The sequence below is a fragment of the Aptenodytes forsteri genome, unplaced genomic scaffold (assembly GCF_000699145.1).
Source record: "Aptenodytes forsteri isolate BGI_AS27 unplaced genomic scaffold, ASM69914v1 Scaffold701, whole genome shotgun sequence".
Classification (NCBI taxonomy): Eukaryota; Metazoa; Chordata; class Aves; order Sphenisciformes; family Spheniscidae; genus Aptenodytes; species Aptenodytes forsteri.
In genome coordinates, this window is record NW_008794410.1 from 30,566 (window position 1) to 37,062 (window position 6,497).

At 55.3% G+C, this 6,497-nt stretch overlaps 1 protein-coding gene across 1 annotated transcript in view; it reads right to left on the reverse strand.

Annotated features, from left to right (window-relative positions):
* Positions 1-6,497, reverse strand: part of CLPB (ClpB homolog, mitochondrial AAA ATPase chaperonin) — a gene marked incomplete at its 5' end in the record, with an annotated part of 101,424 nt that overhangs the window by 18,774 nt on the left and 76,153 nt on the right. The window lies entirely within an intron of this gene.

Consider the following 6,497-nt stretch of genomic DNA (forward strand, 5'->3'; position numbering starts at 1 on the left):
GGACAGGGATATGGATGGATGGATGGAGCGACGGGGGGCTGGCGAGGGGAGGATGCGAGAGGCACGCCGCGTTGCCAGCTCGCCAGCGCAACCTTTCTGCAAAAAAAAAAGCAGGTTTTTGAGGAGGTTTACGCATTATTTCTTGCGCGCGAATGGCAAGAGGGAGGTTGGGACTGAAGGTCACAACAGCTCTGAACTGGTGCAAGTCTAGAAGGACCGGGAAAGGAGAGCCAGCTACCTCCGTGCCTGCCTGGACAGCGATGTCCAGGGGCATCCCGGTTAGGATACCAGCGGAAAATTTTACAGAAGGCAAGGAGGGTTTGGAGACCGAAACACCCAATTACCTCCCAAACTCCTAGGCCTAACAGCACACCCCTTCTTCAGGACAGACGCCGGTCTGCCTTGCAGAGCTGGTCACTCCTCCTACCCCCCACGGGTGTCCACAGCCACCCAAGGTGCGATTCAGCCCCTCAGCCCCAACCGGGCGGCCTCAGACTCTGTGAGCACGTTCACCAAACCAGCAACACGACTGCACTAGGCTTGTCTGGAAGATAAGGAGCGGCTTTTGAGGCCAAGAGGATCAAACATAGAATCACAGAATCATTAAGGTTGGAAAAGACCTCTACGATCATCGAGTCCAACCGTCGACCCAACACCACCACCCACTAAACCATGTCCCTCAGCGCCTCATCTACACGTCTTTTAAATACCTCCAGGGATGGGGACTCCACCACTTCCCTGGGCAGCCTGTCCCAATGTTTCACCACTCTTTCAGTACAGAAATTTTTCCTCACGTCCAATCTAAACCTCCCCTGGCACAACTTGAGGCCGTTTCCTCTCATCCTAGTCATAGTCACCTGCAGGCTGGATCTGGCCCATGGAGCACAAACGTGACTGCCCTGGTTCAGACCAAGGGTCCACGGCTGCTTGGACTTTTGGCTAAGTAAATAATTCTTAGCATTTTAATATTAGATACCCCTTGGTTGGACCTGGTGGTGTTGGGTCGACGGTTGGATAGATACCCCCTTGGTTGGACTGGACTTAATGTCTGGTGGTTGGCTGACACCGGGAGATGGACTAGGTGTTTCCTCTGTCCGCTGCAGGCACCAGCTTGGTGCAGCGATGCTCCCCGGAGCGGCAGCCACAGGAGGAGGCTCAGGGATGAGCGAGTCCCATCAGGGGGACCTCCCTCCCGTATTCAGCTGACCCCCAGCTACCTCAGGGGGACCTCCCTCCCGTATTCCGCTGACCCCCAGCTACCTTCAGCTCTGGGGACCTCCTGCGCCTGCCGTGGCGTGTATCCTCCACGGTCTCACTTCCAAGTGCCTGCCCAGCCTCCCCCGGAGCCCAGGCAAGTGCCACGAACCTTTGAGCAAAGCCCGTGCTGAGCACAGCCGAGGGAAAACAGACTCCCACTGTATTTGCACCCCGAAACATTCTGACGCGACCACTAATAAATGTGAAATACCGGTGCAGGCGGGTAGGGTGGCTGATCTGCTTCAGTTCAGGCAGAGGCTAAAGGGGGCAGGGAGAGGAGGAGGTATTTTGTGGGCCCTGTTCTGAATTTTGATCTGCGGGGGCTTCAGATCTCACCCAGGTCTTGTAAGGGATGAACCCAGCTCCTATCTCAGCACGTTCGTAAGGATGCATGCCAGTGGGACACGGGGACATGTGAGGAAAGCATTACTGAGACTTGCCTCCCAGCTCGCCTTAAACAGGCTCCGGCAACGGTGGGGGAGCAGGCGCCGCCCGAGGGCACAGCTCTTCCCCACGAGACCAGAACAAGCGCTCCTGGGGGACAGCAGCGCCGTTAGCCCCGTGCCCAGACTGCTGACTCTGCCCCCGAACCAAACCCGAGCCCCCCCCCCCCCCCAACAAAAAAACACCCCAAAACAGCTCGCTCTGCCAGCCCTCTGGGTGTGCCGTGCCAGGGACAGGCTTGGACCCCAGCTGGAGCCGGGAAGGGACCGTGGGACATGAGATGCTGCGGATCACGGCTTGGACACAATTTGGCAGCTGGCTCCAGCAAAACGACGTGGTGCAAGGCTCCAGAGCGGAGCACAGACCTCACCAGATCACAGTTCGCGCCCTGGGAGCCAACCGCAGAGGCGCTGCGATACACCGAATTTCCAGCTCCTAGTTCGGGGGCGGAGGGACAGACACATCTCAGCCTTCCTGATTTATCTGCGTTATTTAAACACGGCCTGATTTACAGCTCTTAAAAAGAGTTATTCTTGCCCTACGGATCGGCGCACGTTGCAAAGCGTTTTGTGAGATTTTGTAAGGCACGACATAAACTAAAACGGTTCGGCGTCGTAAACGACGGGGAGGCTCCGCCCGGCAAGGTCCCTGCAAGTGTGCTTTTCGACCGGCGCGCGGCAGCTGCCAGACGCCAGCGAGACCGAAGATGCACCACGTTATGTTTGATGGAAGCAGGGCACGAAACGGGCAAGATGCCCGAGAACGATAACCTACGTTATTTTTAAGGCAGCAGAGGAAAATAGCAGCATCGGAGGTAGAATGAAGAACGGAGGGAAATCACTCAGAGATAGGCAGCTCGGCCGCGCTTTTAAAATAAAGCTCTTTAAACGCCGCTGCACAAGTGGCGCGGCAAAGCTCTGCGTTCGCTGCCTTTCAGTGGCTTCCGCAGCAAACACAGGAATAAAACCGCATCTCCTCTCTTTGTGACCGCCAACCCCAAAACCGCATCTCTTCCCTTTGTGACTGACGGCCATCTCCAAAATGCCGCCTGGGACTGAGCCTCTGTCCTCGTCCCTCAGCCCCGGGCTCTCAGCTGCCCGTGCCTCCCCGGACCGGGGCACGGGATGGCACCGTGGGGAGCTGTGGGTCTGTTTTCTCCCCGGAGCTGGCAGGAGAGCACGACAGTAACCCTTATAAATGGGGAAATCTGAGTTCAACCGGAGAAGGGGAGTCAGTCAGTCCACTAAACCCTCTGCTTGATGGGGTATGGGAAAAGAAAGGATCCCTAAGAAAAGGCCGTGGCACGCGAAGTGGTCTTCCTGCAGGAACAGGGAGAGTAAACCGACGAGGGAAATATTTAATAAATATTTCCGTTTCGCATGTAAAAAGATTTGCGTGCGAAAACATTTACCAAATATTTCCATTTTGCATGTAAAAAGAAGCTGAGTATCACAGCCTACGGACTGGCGGTGAAATGCTGCCTCTGCCAGCAGGAGACATGGTGGGAAGACGTTAAATAGCAGCAGCTCAAGTGAAATATTCCAGCGGCCGGATCGTACAGCTGCCCTGAGGAGCCTCACGTGAATTTGCCACGAAGCTCCCGGAGTTGCTCCTGTGCCTGAGAAGACCCGCATGCAGCCGAGCTCCTCTGAGCCCGTGTCCGTGTTTGAGGAGACCCAGGTAGGGCGGAAGCCGACAGATCTGGTGGGGATTAGGAACGCAGGTACGAAGCCTCAAGTGAGCCTGAAAACTGCAAGAAAAAAATCAATCTACCGAGGTTAACAGCGAGAGGTTTGGGGATTGACTTGACCACGGTCATTAAGTATCTCCACGAGGAAGCAGACGACTCGCTCATCTAGCAGACAAAATTAACACGCTCCAGGGGCTGGATGAATTCAAACGAGAAATAAGGCAGAACGTTTTCTAATAATGAGGGTGATTAACCATCGCAGCGACTTACAAAGAGGAGGGTGACCGAATCCCTAATCCCTGCGGAGTCTGCAGGGAAAGATGCGGGGTCTTCCTGAAAGGTGGTGGTAGCTCTGCCAGAAGACGAAGGCTTGCATCGCTGCGCTACGCAGAGGGTCAGCCCGAACAGCCGAAAAGGCCCAATTTAACCTTAAAATCCAGGGGCGCATCCACCCAGCGAAACGGGACTGAGCGCAGGGATCGTGAAGCTAGCGGGAACTCCAGCCCCAGCACCACGAGGACTTGCCATTTTATGCCTGGGCGCAATGGAGATGCGTTACCCGGTGCCTTAGCCACGCTAATAAGCCCTGACTCCCGTCAAGGTTTAATTAGCTCGGGCGCAGAGCCAGGCTGCAGGACTGGCCTGTGTCCGGCTCTGCCTCACCCTGCCCGGGTGTCTCTGCTCGGCCCCACGGACCGGCTCGGGCTGCGGCCGGTGGTGCGGCTCTGTTCTCTCGGAAACGGCGGGCAAAGCCCGGCGGGTATCCAGTCCCGTCCTCCAGCCGCTCATGGGCTCACGTCACAAACCCCCCCCCCCCAAAACAGCCACCGCAGGAGGAGGAAGAGGAGGGTTGCTGACACGGAGGTGCAGAGGAGGGTCTGTGCCAGCCCAGGCGTGCTGCAGCCGTCCCAGCCCCTGCACATCTCGGAGCGCATCCCACCGCGTGCCCTTCCCGGTGGTGCACGTGCTCCTTCCTTGCCCTTTATCGCAGCAAACGTGGGGTCAAAGACCCGGGGCGGATATATTTTAAAAATATTGATGGGGAATAACACGACCGCCAACAATTTCTGCAGCTATCTCAGCTAAGATAATAAAGGTAATAAACTTTTGCTTCAGGGCACGGAGTGACCACTTGCAGGGGTCAGCACGTTCAACGGTCCGAAGGCAGCGAGGTTAAGTGCGGTCTTTTTTCACTCCCCTCTGCAGCAGGATACCAGACTTTACGGGTAGATGCTCGTCTCGCTCGCAGCAACGCCAGGGATATAAACCACCCCATTGAAAACTACCGTAAAGTTAGTGCTTGCGATTTCAGTGTGAGATCCCCGCTGGAAGGTGTTGATGGTCATTAATTAGTGGGTTAGTTAGATCAACAGAGCGATGAGGTGCAAAACCTTAAGCGGCCTGAAAGCGACGCGATAGTCTAGCACGCAGCCTAGCCTCAGTGCTCTGGCGGTCTGCAGAACCTGAAAAATTCTGGTTGTCACCAGAGAGGGGTGCACCGCACCCCCAGGTCTCGCAGCCACGGCTGTAGGCGGCTCTCCTAGGTCGGCCGCTGCACGGTTCAGCTCCAGCGAGAGGAACGAAGGCGCCGTCCTAGGACAGGAGCAGGGCACCGGCGCCGGTTTGAAGGACGAAAACCTCAGCTAGGAAAGCCCGCGGGAGCGCTCCTCTCCTTGGGGGTCCGTACCCGCGAAGCAGCTGCCGGCCACGTTGACCGCTCTCCGTCGACAGCCACGCAAGAAATCCGTGCTGTGCCTCTTGGACGGCTGTCCCCTTCCTCCTGTAACTTTGGGGACGGCAGAAATAAATAAATAAAAGGAGGCAGGTCGCGCTGCTTTGCTGAAATTTCATTAAGGCATTCAGACCCAATGTCCAAGCAAAGAGGCTGATGATGACGCCTGGGCCTTCTTCTTTGGAGCCATTTCCAGCGTCGCTGCAGCGCTCTCACTTTATTTTGTACATCTGTAACAGCGTAACTGTAGTGCTGTGTCTCTGAGAGGCCCTTCAGCTTGCTATTGAACTGATAAATTCACTGTATTACTTTACACAAATCAATACCCTAGCAGTTATCAGGGGTTGATGTGACCGAAATTGGTTTCAGCCAATTTGTGAGTGTAATAAATGTCCATTTATCAAATCAATTCATTCAGCGCCGCTTCGCAGACCGCCCGGGCTCAGGGTACCAGGGGGTGATGTCTCCAGGTCCGCACCCACCGCGGGATCGCTCTCCTCCGTCCAGGCTCTGCATCTACGGTCCAGGGTCTACCGCATCCTCGAAGAAGGCGCTGGCGGGCGCAGGACCGTTCGTCCAGCCCCACCATCGGTGGCTCTGGGAGGTGGAAGAAGACGAACCTCAAACCAGACCAAAGCTGTTTCCTTGCAGAGACCGACCTGACTCGCAGGCCACCCGCCTCGGTGCAACAAGTGCTACACGCTCCGAAATACAGAACTTGTAAAGGATCCTGTCTCGTCCAAAATAAAACCAATTTCCTTCGGACCAGGGCGGGACGATATTCCTGCTCACCCATTTTCCTCGGCTTTGAAACACCAACCGATTTCAACATCATAGCTGCTCAGCGTGTTCAAAATGTCTGATTTTATAATTAAAGAGTAGATGTTCTGCACTACCCTTTATACAAAATCTCTGCACTAAAAAATAAACACCACTTTTCCTTCCTCCCTCCCCATTCAACGTCAGGAAGAGCTGTAACAGATTACTCCAATCCGAAAGGTTTAGAAAATCAGCACTGGGAAGTGGCGTTTTGGAACCCCCACCTCTGAGTGACCACTGCCCGGCAAACGCTACGTATCCATACAGAAGAGTGTTCTTTCTCTGGCATGACGCGTAGGATACGAGCCCACAAAACAAACCAAAAAATGACACGCTTTCAAAAAATGCCCTCCTTTGGGTTATAACCTCAGAGGGGAGACGCTTTCTGCCGGTCCCTTAGGAAGCGCTGCTTCACCCTGGTGCCGCTGCACATTCAAGTGCAAGGGCAAAGGAGGCCTAACCAGATTCAGAGCACGATCATGTACGAAAGCGCCCGGGAAACACAATCACAAGCCTTTTAGCTGTTCGTTTGCACGAACCGGCTGGGGGGGCCCG